Source organism: Schistocerca piceifrons, chromosome 1 (genome assembly GCF_021461385.2).
Source record: "Schistocerca piceifrons isolate TAMUIC-IGC-003096 chromosome 1, iqSchPice1.1, whole genome shotgun sequence".
Taxonomy (NCBI): Eukaryota; Metazoa; Arthropoda; class Insecta; order Orthoptera; family Acrididae; genus Schistocerca; species Schistocerca piceifrons.
The window spans coordinates 727326212-727349755 of NC_060138.1; positions in this window are offsets into that span (position 1 = coordinate 727326212).

The following is a 23544-nucleotide window of genomic DNA, read 5'->3' on the forward strand; positions in this document are numbered from 1 at the left end:
GACGACCTTTGTCCCCGATTTAGAGGGGAGGGTGCTTCTTTCTGATCACAAGGGTCTGTTTGAATACAGACATCTTTGATTGTGATAACAAGGTGTTGTGACCGAGTGATCTTCTGTATAAATTCTTTGAATTTGTTGCCCCTTAATGCATCCCTCAACCTCTTGCTAGGAGACTTTCTTTTGGGCTTCCTGTTCCCATTTGGGGGCTCAGCCATAGTCGATTCTGGCTATGAGTCTCTGCTCAAGCATCCTGTAGGTAGGGCAATTTCTACCGGTAGTGTTACATGGCTTTTTGCCTCTCTTTGTGCAAGGTATGCAAATTCCGGTTTTGCTGCAGTTTCTCCTTGTATGTTCCTCTGACCCGCACTTGGAGCAAGCCGGCCTCCTCTCACAATGCTTATGTATATGATCTAGGTCGCCACAGTTGTGGCATCTTGGAACCACTAAGTAATCTCGCACATTTATTGCGTGGAAGCCTATATAGACTCTCCCCATAGTGGTGATTCTGCGTCACATCTTTCCAGAGACCTCGGCAACGTGATGTACGACGTCACGCTCCCGGGGCCCTGTTTTGAAACGTAATTTGAAGTCGTTTCTAAAACTTTCCCATTCCATATCGTCGAAATTTTGATTATAAAGCGTCTCATAAATATCTGATTCTGTTAATGCCTAGAACTTAGAACTACTTAAACCTAACTAACCTAAGGACATCACACACATCCATGCCCGAGGCAGGATTCGAACCTGCGATCGTAGCGGTCTCGCGGTTCCAGACTGCAGCGCCTAGAACCGCACGGCCACTCCGGCCGGCTCCGATTAGTTAGTTTTGTTTGTAGAGACAGCATAACTCGCTGTTCCGTGATCCAAACCTAGAATATGAATGAAGTGTCAGCAACAAGATGTTTCTTTCCAGGTTGCAACGTACAAATTTTGGTATGGCTCCCCCTACGTCAGTGGCACGCATTCAACGATATTAATTCGAGACTTAAATAATTAATGATTTTCAATATATTATTTTAGTTTAACAGTCGGCTTCTTATTTCAAATTGAATGCAGCATTGGTCCTTGTAAACTCAGTGTAGATACTGTAATGCTTTATTCTTTAATTTGATGTGAAATTTCTAGTCCTACGGTGCCCGAAAGAAATACTGCAACGAAAATGTTCAGTTCATATGAAATTTCTTCCAGCATGAGTAACGAAGTTTACTTTCGCTAACTCGCCTTGTGTTACTGACACGTGAGTAACATAGCGTATTATTTATTGAAAGGGAATCACAAATGTTAGCTGGCAGAAACAAAATGTAAGTTGCTATGAATGTAAATCATGTAGGGCGTACTGCTTAGCCGGAAACGGAGAAACCTAATGGCTTTATAGGTATGTCTATAGATCGGTTTTTCCTTAGTTCTCCATTACTTTCGTTCACCCAATCAAATCTACCACCTGTAATCGATATACTCTGCATTTTAGAAGTGCAGAGACTGCTCAATTCTATGCTATGGCGGGTGTGGTGGCATCAGAGTTGTCGACAACACCGGGGACTCTCATTCAGGTAACTGCGGTGACTTCCTCTCGTGTCCCAACGCTGCCACCCATGACGCTGCACAGAGCTGCAGCGCCAGGATTGGAATCCACAGGTTGCCTACACACAGCAGACTAATTCCAAGCAGTGCTTTACTGCGGCTCATACAAAATGTGCTCTAAACCTTAATTTTCACTCCCTGCTCATACATCTGCCCCTCCTCATAGCCGTCCGGAGCGGCCGAGCGGTTCTAGGCATCTCAAAAATGGCTCTGAGCACTATGGGACTTAACTTCTGAGGTCATCAGTCCCCTAGAACTTAGAATTAGTTAAACCTAACTAACCCAAGGACATCACACACATCCATGCCCGAGGCAGGATTCGAACCTGCGACCGTAGCAGTCCCGCGGTTCCGGACTGCAGCGCCTAGATCCGCACGGACACCGCGGCCGACTCAGCTGCCCATGCAGCTTCAACACGATACCACAGTTCATCAAGAGTAGTGACTGGCGTTGCCAGTTGCTCGGCCACCATTGACCAGACGTTTTCAATTGGTGAGAGATCTGGAGAATGTACCGGCCAGGACAGCAACATTTTCTGTATCCAGAAAGGCCTGCACAGGACCTGCAACATGCGGTTGTGCATTATCCTGCTGAAATGTAGGGTTTCGCAGGGATCGAATGACGGGTAGACCCACAGGTCGTACCACATCTGAAATGTAACGTCCACTGTTCAAAGTGCCGTCAGAGCGAACAAGAGGTGACCGAGACGTGTAACCAGTGGCACCCCATACCATCACGCTGGGTGATACGCCAGTATGGCCGGAGTGGCCGAGCGGTTCTAGGCTCTTCAGTCTGGAACCGCGCGACCGCTACGGTCGCAGTTTCTAATCCTGCCTCGACATGGATGTGTGTGATGTCCTTAGGTTAATGCAGTTTTGTCATATGATGACATGATTGAGACCGTGGCTGTTGTTTGAAGACAAATGGTTCAAATGGTTCAAATGGCTCTGAGCACTATGGGACTTAACATCTGAGGTCATTAGTCCCCTAGAACTTAGAACTACTTAAACCTAACTAACCTAAGGACATCACACACATCCATGCCCGAGGCAGGATTCGAACCTGCGACCGTAGCGGCCACCCGGTTCCAGACTGAAGTGCCTAGAACCGTACGGCCACAACGGCCGGCTTGAAGACAAATGTTGATGATGTTGGGACAGCAACCAGCCACAAATTTAGTTTCAGATCCTTTATTGAAATGAGAAAAATTTACGTGTGCTACAATAAGAATGCAATGGAAATGTATTTACATCTGTTGGACGAATGTTATGAAAACAAACACTCCAAACGGTCATTTCACGTAAGTCACATGCAACGAAAATCTGTGACGCAACCATCTGTGTGTGGCGTGTTAATAATTATGTATTATTTATATTTCAGGACAATTAATCTGTAAAAAACACACCACATGTCATAAAGAAAGCGTGTAATTATGAGGCAATAATAAACAAATAGGCGCTAGGTATTTCATTTTTATTGAGATACACTTTAATGGTGATGCTATAACGAGTGTTTGTAGTTTACTATTTCAGAATTTTTTAGGATAAACAAGTTGGCATAGGCCTACAACTTTTTTCAAAGCGTGATGTAAGAGTTCGAGCTTGGTTAATTGCCAGTTAATAGTGGTTTGTAGTGTATTTTTTGTGTTTTTTCCTTAACCTAGAAACTCGTCTGACATTTCTCTGGCTGACTCGTATCATATGATATGGAATTCAAGAAGTAACAGAGACAATTGCACAATATCAGTAGGAATGCCTCTCTTATCTCTGTCTACGAATGCCTCTCTTATCTCTGTCTTTCCGCTGTTGAATCTCCCGGAAGAGGGAGCGCAGGTACAATTTTTATTCATCGTTAAAAAAGGAAATATGTTTTCATTTGCTAATTAAATGGCTGATTTTATCTAGGAACTGGCTTGGGCTTAATTAGGGGCAGCATGCGGCCTTTGTTGAGTAACACCGATGGGAACGTTTTCTATTCCCACGGGCGGGGACACGCAATGGATTCCTCCCATGCGTAAGCTCTGTAAAACGACGACGCAAGAACGACCAAAGTCCGCGAAATCGCAGACAGGGTCCATGCTTCGCTGTGAAGTATGCGCTCCGGAAACAAAACACTGATTGTCCGCCTAGTCTCCTCTTGTGTGTACGAAAGGACTCGTCAGTGACAAATATGGGAATTGTTTACGTGGTGGTACGCCGAGACGAACCGGCGCCCCGATGCTCCTTACTGGCCAATTCTCCGTTGTTGTGAAGACTCGCCGGCCGGGGTGGCCGAGCGGTTCTAGGCGCTACAGTCTGGAACCGTGCGACTGCGAGGGTCGCAGATTCGAATTCTGCCTCGGGCATGGATGTGTTTGATGTCCTTAGGTTAGTTAGGTTTAACTAGTTCTAAGTTCTAGGGGACTGATGACCTCAGAAGTTAAGTCCCATAGTGCTCAGAGCCATTTGAACCATTTTTTTGTGAAGGCACGCAAGTGAAAGGCTTTGAATGGCAGGATATGAGGATCAACTCTTGCCGAGCCGAAACCGATCTTTCATGTCAAGGCAGAGTCGTTTCCTGGGCACGTGGCGAAGTAGATATTCCTCTTCATTTCAGCCGACAATAGAACGTTAACGCTTCCTGAATAACACTGCGATTTCCTGACATCATCTCAGCCGTTAAAACAACTCTTCTCTCTCTCTCTCTCTCTCTCTCTCTCTCTCTCTCTCCCCCTCCCTCTCTCCCGCCCTCTCCCTATCCCTCTCTCCTTCCTTATGTGCAAATTTCCACAGAGACATTTTTTCTCAAAATTTAGCTATAAGGGGGCTTTGAACTTCCTATCTCTAATCGTCATTGACTGACTACGAGTTAGCAGTCTTGATTGGCTGAGGAAGTTTCTGATTCGGCTGCTTTCTTGGTGGAATGCCCGGGACGAACGAGGAGCGAAATTCTGTAGTCACTCTGGTAGTAGTTTGTGACAAGACAAGACTTCGGCTCTGGTAGTAGTCTCCTTGAAGAGAACACTTCCAACACCTGGGTGCTACATTCCAGCGGAGGCAGATATTTGCTCTCAAGTGCCGGACTTCGCCTCCAGTGCGAGTTCTTGATGGACGCAGAGTTTCCTTCAGACTTCTGAAGGCTTCTCTTCATTTGTGAGCATGCTCAGCCCTGTGATCGATATACATTCAGAAAAGGATTAGGAATTGGGTCGAAGTTCGTGCTGGAAATTTCATGAGGGTTTTATAGGGATCGGTGATTGTTTGTAATCTTACGCTAATGATTGTATTTTAACATTTTAATTTCTGACTGAACGTATCCCAGTGGACCGTTGTCTGCTCATTTCTTGGTAAAGTAGCTCTTACAGTGCCGGCCGGAGTGGCCGTGCGGTTCTAGGCGCTACAGTTTGGAACCGCGTGACCGCTACGGTCGCAGGTTCGAATCCTGCCTCGGGCATGGATGTGTGTGATGTCCTTAGGATAGTTAGGTGTAAGTAGTTCTAAGTTCTAGGGGACTGATGACCACAGCAGTTCAGTCCCATAGTGCTCAGAGCCATTTGAACCATTTTTGAGCTCTTACAGTGCCCAGTCCGAACTATAAACTCCTTGCAGGATTGATTAATATTATCATATAGCATGATCGGTGCAGTTGTTTCTTTGAGGATTGAATCGGTGATGTAATGGACGCTATAAAAAGCATAGAAGTCATTATTAGATTAATCAAGGTTAGTGTGAACACCTCATACACACATACAGAGACATGAATCACATCCACGAGAAAACGGGATCTTATGGATAAGATACAAGATTCCAAACCTATGTGTGAAGTGTTCACCTAAATCTTGATTAATCTGATGATGATGCATGCATCTAAATGCGTCATTGAAGAAAGTAGTTGAGCTATGGAGGGGTAGCTGGCGTCGCCTTTCGAATTCCTGGCGCCACTAATTCGATCTGTCGCGTGATGTCCCTCTGGTTTGAGGCCACTAAGATCTATGCTCGACGTTGTTGATGGGGACGGGGCGTGTTGTGGAGTGGCGAGTTGAAGAGCGCCAACGGAGCGAGGAGGACGGCGTGGGAGGTCCGCCCGGCGAGTAAGGCGAGCACTTGCGCAAGAGTCCTGGGCACAGAGTCCCATGTTCCGTCATGTGCCATTTCCTGTTACAGCCTTATTGATATAAATACCTTTGGGTCAGGTAGGCCTTTGGCAATCACAATTTCAGTTAACAACACAGATTGAGTAAGAGATCAGATAATAATAGGGCAATAAAACAGGTAGGACTTGATTAATAAGATTTTCAGCTAACGCAAATTATGAAACAGCTCTTAATTTAATTAAAGAGGAACAGGAAAGCCTTCAATAATAACAGCTTCAATTAAGTAAACCAAATAGAAAACAGGCAGGCCTTCTATAATAACATCTTCAGTTAAATAAAATTACGAAACAGAAAACGGGCAGGTTCTCTTTAATAGCAGCTTCAGTTAAGTAAACTTAGCAAATTGAAAACAAGCAGGCCTTCTTTAATGACAGCTTCAATTAAATACAATTACCAAACAGAAAACAGGAGGCCTTCAATGATAATAGCTTGAGTTAAGTAAAATTACCAAATAGAAAACAGGGAAGCCTTCAATAATAACAGCTGCAGTTACGTAAAATAACCAAATAGAAAACAGGCAAGCTTTCAGTAATAACAGCTTCAATAAGTAAAATTACCAAATAGATAACAGGCAGGTCTTCTTTAAAAACAGCTTCAGTTAAGTAAAATTACCAAATAGAAACAGGCCGTCCTGCAATAATAACAGCTTCAGTTAAGTAAAATCACTAATTACAAAGCCGGCCGGAGTGGTCGAGCGATTCTAGGCGCTACAGCCTGGAACCGCGCGACCACTACGGTTGCAGGTTCGAATCCTGCTTCGGGCATTGATGTGTGTGATGTCCTTAGGTTGGTTAGGTTTAAATAGTTCTAAGTTCTAGGGGACGGATGACCTCAGAAGTTAAGTCCCATAGTGCTCAGAGCCATTTGAACCATTGAACTAATTACAAAACAGGCAGGCCTTCAATGACAACAGATTCAGTTAATTGACGTTACCAAATAGAAAACAGGCTAGCCTACTTTAATAACAGCTTCAGTTATGTAAAACTACCAAATAGGAAACAGGTAAGCCTTCATGAATAATTGCTTCAGTTAAGGAACCAAGAGTTTGCATTGCCTCCTCACAAGGGATGCACCAGAAGGCTTCTATGTAAGGAACATAAGACTATGCCAAATAGGAAGGCTAAGATAGGTTACAATGAGAGGACAGGCCTTACAAGGCCCTTTTCGTCGGAGTCAGACCAGCAAAAGAAGTATTAAGACAGGAAAGTTAATTACTTGAAAGCGCCAATAACTAGCCAAACGGTAAAAATGCGTCACTGCCAGAGGAAGAATTGGAAACTTGTGGTAAGTTCTGTGGTACCTAACTACTGAGGTCATCGGTCCCTAAGGTTACACACTACTTAATCTAACTTAAACTAACTTACGCTACGGACTACACACACACACACACACACACCCATGCCCGAGGGAGGACTCGAACTTCCGACGGGGGGAGCCGCAAGAACCGTGGCAAGGTGCCTAAGACCGCAAGGCTACTGCAAGAGGAGCTGGTGGTGAAATAGATCAGCTAAGTAATCGTAATCATCGCAATAGACCTATAGGTATCAATAACAAAATAACAATAATGATCGGAGCAGACGAAATGAATTAAAATTTTTGCTGCGGCCGGGACTCAAACCCGTGTCTTCTTGGTTGCTTGGCAGAAATGCTAACCATAACACCACCGCAGTATGGTGAGCAACATTACTGCACGAACTACCTAAGCCGAGTGCCTTCTTCAACACTCACTTCATTTTTCCCTTACATATTGTCACTACTGCCAGGGCTCTCCGATATTGGCAAGCACTCCAGCATTGGACGTAATGGGACGTCCTTGTACCATTGGTGATCTTATAGACCTTATAATTAAATGTTTCTGTGAGACATTTAATTCATTTCGTCTGCTTCGTTCATTATCGTAGATAATAAAAAGAGACTTAAATGTCTCAGGAAAACATTTAATTATAAAAAAATAATAGTTAAGTCCTCAAAATCCAAAACTTAACTGAAGTTCATGAATCGAAGTTGAAGCTTGCCGGTTCCAAAGGAGTCTCAGCACAGTGAAACTGGCTTCAACTCTCTCATCGGTGTGTCACGTCCCAGAGCTGGCTGGCCAGGCTGTGTACGAAGACGGCACTCGAAGTCATCCACGGATTCAAATCGACCCACAAATATGCCCAGCGACCTACTCACCGGACTCCATGCCCAAGACTCTTGTGGAAGTGCTCGCCTTACTCGATGTACGGACGTTTCACACCGTCCTCCATACTCCGTTGCCACTCACCAAATCGCCACGCCACAACATGCACCGTCCCTATCAACAACCTCGAGCAAAGATCTTAGTGGCCTCAAACCAGAGGGACATCACACGACAGATCGAGCTAGTGGCGCCAGGAATTCGAAAGGCGACGGCCGCGCGGGATTAGCCGAGTCGTCTTAGGCGCTGCAGTCATGGACTGTGCGGCTGGTCCCGGCAGTGGTTCGAGTCCTCCCTCGGGCATGGGTATGTGTGTGTTTGTGCTTCGGATAATTTAGGTTGAGTGGTGTGTAAGCCTAGGGACTGATGACCTTTATGCAGTTAAGTCCCATAAGATTTCACACACATTTGAACATTTTTTTTTTTTTGAAAGGCGACGCCAGCAACTCCAGTAAAGGTTACCTCCCCCCCGTCCCCCTTAAACCAATGGATCCCGGTCCAGCCTACGGAAGCAGAAGGGGAAGGTTGATTAAGGTAAGCTCTGACCACCTTACCAGTGGTCAGATGCCTGACAAGCAATTTAACCAGACCCAGAACTTTGATGATAGAGCATGGGCATATGAAACGATAAATGATCTTCCCGAACTTTCGCCTTATATGCTTATTCAACGTGGACCAAATGAGGTGAGCCTTAACCTTTTCCAAGGTTTTACAGAGGCTCAGATGTCCTTTCACTAGAAAATTATGAAAATAATGGAAAACGAGAGGCACCAGCTTCTGAGCCAAACAAATTTTAAAGTCATGAGCTTCGTTAACTCGTTTACATAGTATGCCATTCCTGATGGAGTCGTCGCTAGCCTCACCACCGGATAAGAGCTGCTTTCTTAACGGACACTAGAACGGACCTTGAGCCTGTTAGGTTTTAAGGTCCTTAAACAACTAGGAAACTTCAGCTAAAGTGGTACACACAACCAGGTGAGACTCACTAACGCCCTTATTCTGCCAGCTCCTCCTCCTGAAACATGCGACTGGGGGCGTCGGCGACTTTGTTTTCAGTGTAGTCATCACACAACCTGTGACATCCTGCATCTTTTATAGTGCCTACTATGGCACTGACACAGCCTTAAAATTACATAAAAATGGGCGCATTCCTCTTGCGTGACTTCACGTCACACCTGTTGGCAGTTGTTTCTGTCCCATAGCCGAGGGGTGGTTTGAGCAAGGTCTTTAGAGATGATGATTTTGCCTATTTTCCCAGTCCGATGGAGCCCACTTGACAGCAGCATTTAAAGCGTATTCAAGTAAATTTTCCTTGTGATTATTAATGGATCACTTATTCTAACTGCCGGCCAGTGTGGCCGAGCGGTTCTAGGCGCTTCAGTCTGGAATCGCGTGACCGCTACGGTCGCAGGTTCGAATCCTGCCTCTGGCATGGATGTGTGTGATGTCCTTAGGTTAGTTCTAGGGGAATGATGACCTCAGATGTTAAGTCCCATAGTGCTCAGAGCCATTTGACCATTTATTCTCTCTGTTTTGGTCAACGTATAAGTACCTTTCATGTGGCTTCTTACTTGTGTGCTCATGAGAGCAAATAAATTGGAGAATCTGGACCTATTGTGTCTTTTCGTAGCTTAGACAAATCTTGCCTCCTTTCTTATTTGAATGATTGTGCAAGACCAGCGTTCATGATTCATTTGCGAAGACTTTTGCATTATTCATTGCGGTACTTATTTCCAGTAAAGTCCGGAGGCGACCAGTTGCAGAACTGACTAGTTTAAGTCCACGACCAGCTTCTTCCAACCCGACTTGGTATCACCAGCATCTAGAAAACTATTCATTCAAGGCATCATCAGCTCAGTAAAATTTGTGTTGATGAGGTACTTATTGTGATTTTCGGTTGTCCAGTCAGACGTGGAAACACTGTCTGCTGTGGAAACATTATGTATGAGGACTACGCATGTACACGATGCCGCGTAGGTCTGCACAAAACTCCAGTCTGTGACAGAATTCATCCCATTGTTCTTGATCTGTGTATGTCCGATAGATCACACTCATGCCTAAATGATTAGCATCACTCGCTACTGATCCTCAGGTAAAGTGATCGAGTCCCAGAGACTATGGCTCATTTTGCTTGCGTGGGAAAATTGGTAGAGGTATCTACACAGCCATTTCAGGCCAAATAATAAATTTTTAGAGTAAGTAAACAGTGTTATTGACACCCAAGTCGTCGAAGTAGCGTCACATTGGAAACTTGCATCAGCCAGAGAGTAACAAAAAGTTTGTTTACATTTTACATCTACATTTACATCTACATGACTACTGTGCAATTCACATTTAAGTGCTTGGCAGAGGGTTCATCGAACCACAATCATACTATCTCTCTACCATTCCACTCCCGAACAGCGCGCGGGAAAAACGAACACCTAAACCTTTCTGTTCGGGCTCTGATTTCTCTTATTTTATTTTGATGATCATTCCTACCTATGTAGGTTGGGCTCAACAAAATATTTTCGCATTCGGAAGAGAAAGTTGGTTACTGAAATTTCGTAAATAGATCTCGCCGCGACGAAAAACGTCTTTGCTTTAATGACTTCCATCCCAATTCGCGTATCATATCTGCCACTCTCTCTCCCCTATCACGTGATAATACAAAACGAGCTGCCCTTTTTTGCACCCTTTCGATGTCCTCCGTCAATCCCGTCTGGTAAGGATCCCACACCGCGCAGCAATATTCTAACAGAGGACGAACGAGTGTAGTGTAAGCTGTCTCTTTAGTGGACTTGTTGCATCTTCTAAGTGTCCTGCCAATAAAACGCAAGCTTTGGCTCGCCTTCCCCACAATATTATCTATGTGGTCTTTCCAACTGAAGTTGCTCGTAATTTTAACACCCAGGTACTTAGTTGAATTGACAGCCTTGAGAATTGTACTATTTATCGTGTAATCGAATTCCAACGGATTTCTTTTGAAACTCATGTGGATCACCACACACTTTTCGTTATTTAGCGACAACTGCCACCTGCCACACCATACAGCAATCTTTTCTAAATCGCTTTGCAACTGATACTGGTCTTCGGATGACCTTACTAGACAGTAAATTACAGCATCATCTGCGAACAATCTAAGAGGACTGCTTAGATTGTCACCCAGGTCATTTATATAGATCAGGAACAGCAGAGGTCCCAGGACGCTTCCCTGGGGAACACCTGATATCACTTCAGTTTTACTCGATGATTTGCCGCCTATTACTACGAACTGCGACCTTCCTGACAGGAAATCACGAATCCAGTCGCACAACTGAGACGATACCCCATAGGCCCGCAGCTTGATTAGAAGTCGCTTGTGAGGAACGGTGTCAAAAGCTTTCCGGAAATCTAAAAATACGGAATCAACTTGAGATCCCCTGTCGATAGCGGCCATTACTTCGTTGCACAAGAACGATGTTTTCTGAAACCATGCTGATTACGTATCAATAGATCGTTCCCTTCGAGGTGATTCATAATGTTTGAATACAATATATGCTCCAAAACCCTACTGCAAACCGACGTCAATGATATAGGTCTGTAGTTCGATGGATTACTCCTACTACCCTTCTTAAACACTGGTGCGACCTGCGCAATTTTACAGTCTGTAGGTACAGATCTATCGGTGAGCGCGCGGTTGTATATGATTGCTAAGTAGGGAGCTATTGTATCAGCGTAATCCGAAAGGAACCTAATCGGTATACAATCTGGACCTGAAGACTTGCCCGTATCAAGCGATTTGAGTTGCTTCGCAGCCCCTAAGGTATCTACTTCTAAGAAACTCATGCTAGCAGCTGTTCGTGTTTTCAAATTCTGGAATATTCCATTCGTCTTCCCTGGTGAAGGAATTTCGGAAAACTGCGTTCAATAACTCCGCTTTAGCGGCACAGTCGTCGGTAACAGTACCATCGGCACTGCGCAGCGAAGGTATTGACTGCGTCTTGCCGCTTGTGTTCTTTACATACGACCAGAATTTCTTCGGATTTTCTACCAAATTTCGAGACAATGTTTCGTTGTGGAACCTATTAAAGGCATCTCGCTTTGAAGTCCGTGCCAAATTTCGCGCGTCTGTAAATTTTAGCCAATCTTCGGGATTTCGCGTTCTTCTGAACTTCGCATGCTTTTTCCGTTGCCTCTGCAACAGCGTTCGGACCTGTTTCGTGTACCATGGGGGTTCAGTTCCATCTCTTACCAGTTTATGAGGTATGAATCTCTCAATTGCCGTCGCTACTATATCTTTGAATTTGAGCCACATCTCGTCTACATTTGCATAGTCAGTTCGGAAAGAATGGAGATTGTCTCTTAGGAAGGCTTCTACTGACACTTTATCCGCTTTTTTAAATAAAATTATTTTGCGTTTCTTTCTGGTGGATTTGGAAGAAATGGTATTAAGCCTAGCTACAACGACCTTGTGATCACTAATGTCTGTATCAGTCATGATGCTCTGTATCAGCTCTGGATTGTTTGTGGCTAAGAGGTCAAGTGTGTTTTCGCAACCATTTACAATTCGCGTGGGTTCGTGGACTAACTGCTCGAAATAATTTTCGAAGAAAGCATTTAGGACAATCTCGGAAGATGTTTTCTGCCTACCACCGGTTTTGAACAAGTATTTTTGCCAGCATATCGAGGGAAGGTTGAAGTCCCCGCCAACTATAACCGTATAGTGGGGTATTTATTTGTTACGAGACTCAAATTTTCTCTGAACTGTTCAGCAACTATATCATCGGAGTCTGGGGGTCGGTAGAAGGAGCCAATTATTAACTTAGTTCGGCTGTTAAGTATAACCTCCACCCATACCAATTCGCACGGAGTATCTACTTCGACTTCACTACAAGATAAACCACTACTGACAGACACAAACTCTCCACCACCAATTGTGCCTAATCTATCTTTCCTGAACACCGTCTGAGACTTCTTAAAAATTTCTGCAGAACTTATTTCAGGCTTTAGCCATCTTTCTGTACCTATAACGATTTCAGCTTCTGTGCTTTCTATTAGCGCTTGAAGCTCAGGGACTTTCCCAGCACAACTACAACAATTTACAACTACAATTTCGACTGTTCCTTGATCCAAGCACGTCCTGTATTTGCCATGCACCCTTTGAGATTACAGCCCACCCCGTACTTTCCCGAGGCCTTCTAACCTAAACAACCGCCCAGTCCACGCCACGCAGCCTCCGCTACACGTGTAGCCGCCAGCTGAATGTAGTGAACCCCTGACCTATCCAGCGGAACCCGAAACCCCACCACCCTATGGCGCAAGTCAAGGAATCTGCAGCCAACATGGTCGCAAAACCGTCTGAGCCTCTGATTCAGACCCTCCACCCGGCTCTGCACCAAAGGTCCGCAGTCGGTTCTGTCAACGATGCTGCAGATGGTGAGCTCTGCCTTCATCTCGTAAGCAAGACCGGCAGCCTTCACCAAATCAGATAGCCGCTGGAATCCAGAGAGAATTTCCTCAGATCCAAAGCAACACACGTCATTAGCGCCGACATGTGCCACCACCTGCAGCTGGCTGCACCCTGTGCTCTTCATGGCATCCGGAAGGACCCTTTCCACATCAGGAATGACTCCACCCGGAATGCACACGGAGTGCACACTGGATTTCTTCCCCTCCCTAGCCGCCATATCCCTAAGGGGCCCCATTACGCGCCTAACATTGAAGCTCCCAACTACCAATAAGCCCACCCTCTGTGATTGCTCGGACCTTGAAGGCTGAGAATCATCCTCTGAAACAGGGCAGGCAGCTGCATCTGGCTAAGCCAGTGACAGTGCCTGAAACCTGTTTGTCAGACGCACCGGGGAGGCTTTCTGATCAGCCTCCGGGGATGTCTTTCGCTGCCTGCCATGCCTTGGAACGACCTCCCAATCAACCACAGGCGAGGGCTCAGCCCCACTGCGGGCAGCAACTGGGGCAACCACAGCGGCAGACCGATCTGGGTACAGACGGGACGAGGTTGAGATCCCCGTGATACCCAAGTCCGGCTCCCCACAGTGGTGCCCATTGGCAACAGCCTCAACCTGCGCGACCGAAGTCAGCGCTGCCTGCAGCTGTGAGCGAAGGGATGCCAACTCAGCCCTCATCCGAACACAGCAATCACAGTCCCTGTCCATTCTAATCGATGTTGAACAACAGTTACTGAAACACGAGTCCGTGCCTAGAAAACGCAAGGGAAACACGCAAAGAATGTATTAACTAACCTGTACAAATGCCTAACGACTGCGCTACAATCTGCCTGAATTTACGATTACAGTAACTGAAACTCGATATTACACCTCCTATACGAAACTCACACGCAATTTAAGTAAGAATCTACGAAGTAAACACTAAAGCGCGATGCTACAACTCTCAAATACTATAATACGCCAGAAATTTATGAATTAAACAATGCAAGTACCCCAAAACACGCAAAGAAATTAAGAATTGAACTATGTAACAAATAAGTAAGCACGAGTTATATGACTTGCTGCTGCAGCTGCTTATCCAACGGCGGCAGGGAGCATCAACCAAAATCACACCTGTTGATGAGAAAAATAATATGTTCCCAGAAAATACAAACAAAATTTAAGAAAAAATCCAATTGTAACACATTCACTCAATGTGTGTATATTCCCGTACCTTCCCTTAGTGGATTATTTCGACTTGTGTAAAGATGAAAGTCGCACAGCCCTGATCCCAAGTCCACATACCTCGAAGTCAACACCTGTTTACTACATACACATTCTACTACACACACCAAAAAAAATTTTGCATTACCTCGGATCCAAGAGTTCTGGAACCTGTATAGAAAATTGGAATAGAGATCAACATAAACATCATTTCCACCCTTTTTGTTGCTCATGAAAACCACACATTGCATGTTGTACCACCATACAGCGAGACCTTCAGAGGTGGTGGTCCAGATTGCTGTACACACTGGTACCTCTAATACCCAGTAGCACATCCTCTTACATTGATGCATGCCTGTATTCGTCGTGGCATGCTATCCACCATTTCATCAAGGCATTGTTGGTCCAGATTGTCCCACTCCTCAACGACGATTCGGCGTAGATCCCTCAGAGTGGTTGGTGGCTCACGTCGTCCATAAACATCTCTTTTCAATCTATCCCAGGCATGTTCGATAGGGTTCAAGTATGGAGAACATGCTGGCCATTCTAGTCGAGCGATGTCGTTATCCTGAATGAAGTCGTTCACAAGACGTGCACGATGGGGGCGCGAATTGTCGTCCATGAAGACGAATGTCTCGCCAATAGGCTGCCGATATGGTCCGACTATCGGACGGAGGATGGCATTCACGTATCGTACAGCCGTTACGGTGCCTTCCTTGATCACCAGCGGCGTACGTCGGCCGCACATAATGCCACCCCAAAACAGCAGGGATCCTCCACATTGCTGCACTCGCTGGATAGTGTGTCTAAGGTGTTCAGCCTGACCGGGTTGCCTCCAAACACGTCTCCGACGATTGTGTGGTTGAAGGCATATGCGACACTCATCGGTGAAGAGAACGTGATGCCAGTCCTGCGCGGTCCATTCGGCATGTTGTTGGGCCGATCTGCATTATGTCGTGGCTGCAAAGATGCACTTCGCCATGGACATCGGGAGTGAAGTTGCGCATCATGCAGCCTATTGCGCATAGTGTGAGTCGTAACACGACGTCCTGTGGCAGCAAGAAAAGCATTATTCAACATGGTGGCGTTGCTGTCAGGGTTCCTTTGAGCCGTAATCCATGGGTAGCGGTCATCTACTGCAGCAGTAGCCCTTGGGCGGCCTGAGCGAGGCATATTGTCGACAGTTCCTGTCTGTCTGTATCTCCTCCATGTCCGAACAACATCGCTTTGATTCACTCCGAGACGCCTGGACACTTCCCTTATTGAGAGCCCTTCGTGGCACAAAGTAACAATTCGGACGCGATCGAACCGCGGTGTTGACCGTCTAAGCATGGTTGAACTACAGACAACACGAGCTATGTAGCTCCTTCCTGGTGGAACGAATTGGAACTGATCGGTTGTCGGAACTCCTCCGTCTAATAGGCGCTGCTCATGCATGGTTGTTTACATCTTTGGGCGGGTTTAGTGACATCTCTGAACAGTCAACGTCTATCTTCAGGAGTTCTGGGAACCGGGGTGATGCAAAACTGTGTGTAGGCCTATATATTCTCTGCAGTAGATGAGATGGTGCGGTGATTTGGACGCTGGAGTCTTATTCGGAATGGAAGCAGCTCATACCGTCGTTTCATGGAATTTCATGAGTTGCCTGTTTCATCTCACTGTCAGGTTCGTCTAACGAGCTTGTGTAGCTAAATAGTAGTCTGTCGTTTCTCTTCCAAGCCGTATCTAATATAAGAAGATGAAAAGGTACAGATTTTTGTAGTAATTACGACTTTACAGATGATCTATTACAGTTTACAAACAAATAAATGAGACAAAGTTGATTTAGAAAAATCATTGTTTCCGCACAGCTGCATTGTCAGTTTCTTAAAGAGTCAATGTCGGCCAGAAACGGACCATCTTCAAGTACCTACACCGCGAAATGACAATAAATTCGGCAAGTAATTGCAAAACTATCATACTATACTAATCTCAATTCTTAACCCGCGGCAAATAGTAACTATTAGCATGCATCATGCCGTAAACCATTTACAAGGGTTGGAACTTTAATAGTGGCAACTATTTATTTACAGCTCGTACAAAACAGATACGTATTTCAAAGTTTTACTGACCTTCAAAAGTAGTCACCAGCATTGTGTACAACCCATTGCCAGCGTTGTGGAAGTCGTAGGATACTCTTTGCAGCGCCAGTTGTGTTGACAGTTCGAGCGGCGCGGTCTATTGCCCGACGAATTTGGAGCTGTTCTGAAGCGAATGCCGTGAAGTGTTTTCTTCAGTTTAGAAATCGAGTTGAACTTACGAGGACTTAAGTCAGGAGAGTGCAGTAGGCGGTATAGCACTTAGCAGCCCCATCAGTCAAACGTATCAGAACAGCTTGCACTGTACGTGCTTGAACGTTGTCCTGCAAAATGATGGTCAAGTCCTGCTTAAAGTGTCATCACTTCTGTCTCTAAGCCGTTCATTTTTGGAACAAAACCTACGTCCAGCTTAGAGACAGAAGTAATGTCACTTTCTGCAGGACCTGACCATCATTTTGCAGGACAATGCTCAAGCACGTACAGTGCAAGCTGTTACTTACTTGTTTGACTGATGGGGCTGCTAAGTGCTATACCACCTACTGCACTCCCCTGACTCAAGCCCTCGTGAGGTCAATTACATTTCTAAACTGAAGGAAACACTTCACGGCATTCGCTTCAGAACTGCTACAAATTCGTCGGGCAATAGACCGCGCCTCTCGAACTGTCAGCACAACTCGCACTGCTAAGAAATGGCGGTGACTGCTTTGAAGGTCAATAAAACTTTGAAACAAGTATCTGTTTTGTACGAACTGTAAATAAATAGTTGCCACTATTAAAGTCCCAACCCTCGTGTCATACTGGGTACACGCAGCACGCAGTAGGTGATGTAAGAAGCAGAAGGCATATTATCTTCAGTTACATAAACATCGACATGGAAGGTAGAATCGCAACCAGAGATACTACACAGGGAAAACAAATACTCTGACAAATTATATCAAAGGTACCAACTTGACAAGTGGTAACTTTCCTATCATTGACGCAATCAACATACTAACCAGACAAAGTGAAGCAGTGAAAATATTATTATACCAACAGGAGGACTGAACGTACGATTATGTCCAACCAAAGAAAAGTTGCATTCAGCTTATAGCTGTAGCACGTATTATCACTATCTAAAATAAAATGTTCAGGAGACTGAAAATACCATCCTGCCAAACGACACAAAATTTTGTAAACAGCTTATAAACATATCACATTAGTTTACTCTGATAACGTACAATATGCCTAATAGTGTTTTCGATATAGCTGCATGTGTCATGGCTATGTGTGGCTCATACTGTAGTGATGGATTATACGCCGTCTCTCTTCACGCCGGTACCACCTGACTGCGAGGGGCTTGTGGATCAGGCAGGTCTCGATTCGCTTTCCGCTCGAGCAAAGAATTAGTCGTAGCTCATTGTAGAAAAAGACAAAAGTCTGATTGTTAGTAAAAAAACCGACAACTGTATTTTAGTTACATTTTACGCCACAGTTATAATCAGTTCAAAGACTGCTGGTGAGCTTTCGGTGTCAACTGATGATGTTCATTTAGGACGAAACCTGTAGTGGCGTAAAAAACTTACCACAAATACACAAATTAACAGTTACATTGTTCGTCTGTGGAGCATGAAATGATCAGTGTGATCGTTATACGAACATGAAGAGCTCTATAGGCCTAGAACAGAGGCTTGGGCACATAAACAAAAGTCCGTAATTCAAAAGTTGCGACGATCAAAATGCTTTAAAAACCAACAATGAATCTCAAACACACAAACAAAACGCCCAGAAGCGATGAACACAGCGGAGTCTATGAAGTCCAAAAGCCAAAGATTACGTTAGCGGACAGATATGATAGGGCTAAATCTGAAACATCGGGTGTATAGAGAGAAGCAGAAGTGCCATCCACTAGTAGGGCGGCGCAGGCGATGATTGAAGACACGGAAGTTGAACACTCTACGAGGGATTGTTACAAGGCCGTTACTGTTCGGGGTACAGGTAAGCTTATAGCAGTCGTGTGAAGGAAAGCATCACGCGTTCCGTGAGGCTGATCACAGATGACGCTGTTGCATATACGAAAAACGCTAGAGGACTGTAACGAAATGTACGGAAACTTGCAGAGGATCGACGCTTCATGCACAGACTACCAGTTGACCCCCAGCACAACAAGTATTGCCCATAAATAGCTGGAAAGACCGATTTCTGTTCGATTACACTATTATAAATAACCCGAGACAGTAACAACAGTAAAATATCTAGGCGTACCCATTTATAGTAATCCAAGTGGAAGGATAGTATGAAACTAGTCTTACAAAATCCAGATGTCAGACTCAGATTCATTGGAAGAATCCTAAAGAAATGTGATTCATCGACGAAAGAAGTGACTTGCTAAACACTTGTTCGAGTTATTCTTGAACAGGTCTATTGGTGGTCAGGGACTCTTGCCAGGTAAAATTAATAGAAGAGATAGGAATCAAAGAAGAGCAAGACGCTTCGTCACAGATTCAAATAGTAAGCGTCAGAGTGTTGCCGAGATATGAAACTTGAGGGGCAGACGCTACAAGGGAGGCGTTGAGTATCACAGAGAGCGTTAATACCAATATTCCGAACGGATACGATCAGAGAAGGAGATACTAAATCCTGTCTCACACATCTCCCAGAATAACAACGACGGGAAAATCAGAGATATGAGAGGTGAAACAGAGGCATGCCGACATTCTTTTTTCTCACGTATTGTTCGTGAATGGAATAGCTATGAGTGGAAACGTTAGTGGTACCAGAAATATCCTTTGCCTCATGCCGTAACGTAGGTTTTGCTATATCTTTCCAACCGATGTTTGCGGATCCTTGGTGACTATGCTGAAAAGTGGTGTCATGTATCTGTGTAATGCAGCATTCAATAAAAGTTATGTGTCATGCCATAATTATGTGTAACTTACTTTAAGAACTTTCCTAGTATATCACATCTTACGGATGGTTATCCAAAACTGTTTATTCCAATACGTAAACTTGTAGAACAACTGACACTTCTACAGCTTTCTTACATATCTGGCAAATTTTTGCACCTGTAAGAAAGGCCAGTTGACATTGTGGTTCAGAAATCACGTTAAACTGTAGATCCCTCAACAATTATCTGAATAAGTTAGTTCGCAGATCGGAGGAAATTCCCAGCTAATCCTGGTAAAGTACTGTGGTATTATAACCCACCTCTCCACTGCCTACATCTACATCTACATACATACTCCGCAATCCACCATACGGTGCGTGGCGGAGGGTACCTCGTACCACAACTAGCATCTTCTCTCCCTGTTCCACTCCCAAACAGAACGAGGGAAAAATGACTGCCTACATGCCTCTGTAGGAGCCCTAATCTCTCTTATCTTATCTTTGTGGTCTTTCCGCGAAATGTAAGTTGGCGGCAGTAAAATTCATAGTATGAAGGCTTTCACGACCGGATGAAATATCTTCTGGTAAACCTTGCGGGATGTAAGGTCGTGGTCCATGAAACTCTTCAGCTCCTGACGTTTCGTCCAGTGCTTCGCTGGACATCTTCAGAGGGGTGTTTCTCCTCCGGTGAGTCTTGGCGACGCCAAGACTCACCGGAGGAGAAACACCCCTCTGAAGATGTCCAGCGAAGCACTGGACGAAACGTCAGGAGCTGAAGAGTTTCATGGACCACGACCTTACATCCCGCAAGGTTTACCGGCAGTAAAATTGCACTGCAGTCAGCCTCAAATGCTGGTTCTCTAAATTTCCTCAGCAGCGATTCACGAAAAGAACGCCTCCTTTCCTCCAGAGACTCCTACCCGAGTTCCTGAAGCATTTCCGTAACACTCGCGTGATGATCAAACCTATCAGTAACAAATCTAGCAGCCCGCCTCTGAATTGCTTCTATGTCCTCCCTCAATGCGACCTGATAGGGATCCCAAACGCTCGAGCAGTACTCAAGAATACGTCGTATTAGTGTTTTATAAGCGGTCACCTTTACAGATGAACCTCATCTTCCCAAAATTCTACCAATGAACCGAAGACGACTATCCGCCTTCCCCACAACTGCTTTTACATGCTTGTCCCACTTCATATCGCTCTGCAATGTTACGCCCAAATATTTAATCGACGTGACTGTGTCAAGCGCTACACTACTAATGGAGTATTCAAACATTACGGGATTCTTTTTCCTATTCATCTGCATTACTTTACATTTGTCTATATTTAGAGTTAGCTGCCATTCTTTATACCAATCACAAATCCTGTCCAAGTCATCTTATATCCTCCTACAGTCACTCAACGACGACACCTTCCCGTACACCACAGCATCATCAGCAAACAGCCGCACATTGCTATCCACCCTGTCCAAAATATCATTTATGTAGATAGAAAACAACAGCGGACCTACCACACTTCCCTGGGGCACTCCAGATGATAACCTCACCTCCGATGAACACTCACCATCGAGGACAACGTACTGGGTTCTATTACTTAAGAAGTCTTCGAGCCACTCACATATTTGGGAACCAATCCCATATGCTCGTACCTTAGGAGTCTGCAGTGGGACACCGAGTCAAACGCTTTCCGGAAGTGAAGGAATATGGCATCCGTCTGATACCCTTCATCCATGGTTCGTAAGATATCATGTGAAAACAGGGCGAGTTGTGTTTCGTAGGAGCGATGCTTTCTAAAGCCATGCTGATGCATGGACAGCAACTTCCTGTCTCAAGGAAATTCATTATATTCGAACTGAGAATATGTTCGAGAATCCTGCAACAAATCGATGTTAAGGATATTGGTCTGTAATTTTGAGGATCTGTCCTTCTACCCTTCTTATATGCAGGCGTCACCAGCGCTTTTTCCCAGTCGCTCGGGACTTTACGTTGGGCATGAGATACGCGATAAATGCAAGCTAAGTAAGGAGCCAATGTAGTAGAGTACTCTCTGTAAAACCGAATTGGGATCCCATCAGGACCTGGCGATTTATTTGTTTTCAACCCACTCAGTCGCTTCACAACTCCAGGAATGTCTATAACTCTGAAAATTTGCTGCTAATATCTCGATAGCTGAAGTGTCTTTACACTGAGCGCGTCCTGATTTCCCTGCCTGCACGTCGACTGGTGAGTGTTCATCAGGACACCTCGCACTACTGCCTAGCCTAAAAAACCCCCATGTGCACGCCACAAGTACTCTGCTACCCGAGTAGCCACTTCCTTTGTGTAGTGCACCCTTGACCTATCTAGGGGCGTCCTACAATTCCCCGCCCAATAGCGCGTCTAGAAATCTGCAGCCAAGACCGTCACAGAGTCGACGAAGCCTCTGGTTGAAACCCTCCACTCGGCTCCAAACCAAAAGACCCCGATTCACTGTGGGAACGATGCTGCAAATAGTGAGCTCTGCTTGCACCCCGTGTGCGAGGCCAGTGGTCTTCACCAAATCCGCCAGCCGCCTGTACGAACTAAGGATCGCCTCAGAACCCAAGCGACAGGCATCATTGGTGCCGACGTGAGCAACTACTTGCAGACGACTGCACCCCGTACGCTCGATAGCCGCAGGCAAGGCCGCCTCCACATCTTGGATAAGGGCCCCCGGCAGACAAACCGAGTGAACGTTGGAATTCTTTCCAGCCCTGTACGCTACTTCCCTAAGGGGCTCCAACACCCGCCTAACGTTGGAGCTCCCAATAACCAGAAAGCCTTTGCCCCCACCTGCCTGCTGGGGCCCTGCTGAAGGAGCGGCCACCTGCCCACTGACAGGATGAACGGGCGAGGCCAGCCGGCCAGCCTCCACATTGACCATCGGCCTCGAGCGACGCGAACGCTCCAACGCGCCTGATACACTAGAAGGTTCTTCGGCGGCTGAGTCAGCGGACGCAGCAAGCGGCACCTGGGGTGTCTCAAGCGACGCGCCAGACCCTCCCGCGTCGCTGCACCTCGAGGCAGCAGCCAGAAGGCGGCTGACCGTGGCCAACAGCACTCTCAGCTGCTCGCGGACCGAGGCCAGTTCCTCCTGCGCCCACACACAGCACGCACACACCCTATCCATCCTACTGCTAATATCTGGACGTATAGAGTTGCGACAAATAAAACAGCAATATGCGACTGCACCGTTGCATCACCAGCGCCAGATTGAGTTCCGATATATGAACAATTACTTATGAACTAAGCAATCAAATGAGCACGATCACGCCACTATACAGATATTACAGTGCGATCCTACCCCTGTCTTAGTACAGCATCACTTATGCGAGAAAGACATGATATCATCCCTCGTATTATATATATCCACATCATGTTTTCTATTCAAGCTAGCTGCGACTTCTAAGTCACTAAGAAAAATAAAAACATTGACTACTCTGCGAAAGTGTGCTTAATACTTCCGCCAATACGAATCTCAGCTATGTCTCGTTGAATTAATTCTAGTCGTCTCAACGCTCCATGCCATAGATATGCGCTGACTTTGGTCACTTTAAGCTCAGGAAAACCACCACATCCGGCAGCAGAAACAATGATGTCGACCACATCATCGACACCAATAGTTACCCAAACCAGTTCAAATGGTTCAAATGGCTCTGAACACTACAGGACTTAACTTCTGAGGTCATCAGTCCCCTAGAAGTTAGAACTACTTAAACCTAACTAACCTAAGGACATCACACACATCCATGCCCGAGGCAGGATTCGAACCTGCGACCGTAGCGGTCGCACGTTTCCAGACTATAGCGCCTAGAACCGCACGGCCACCTCGGCCGGCGCAAACTAGTCCTCCTTGTTTTTGGATGGGACGCATTGCCTGATAAATAAAAATGTTCAACCTTCTGTTTAGATCAAGGTTTTGCCCCTGTCGTGATCCCAACTGGGATCCATGCTGGCTCGCTACCCGCTCACCTGGTACTCCGTTGAAAAGATTTAGTCGCTAGTACGAGGACGGCCACAAGCAGTCTATTTTAACTTTCTGGGATAGAGGAAAGAAAGACGGTACACA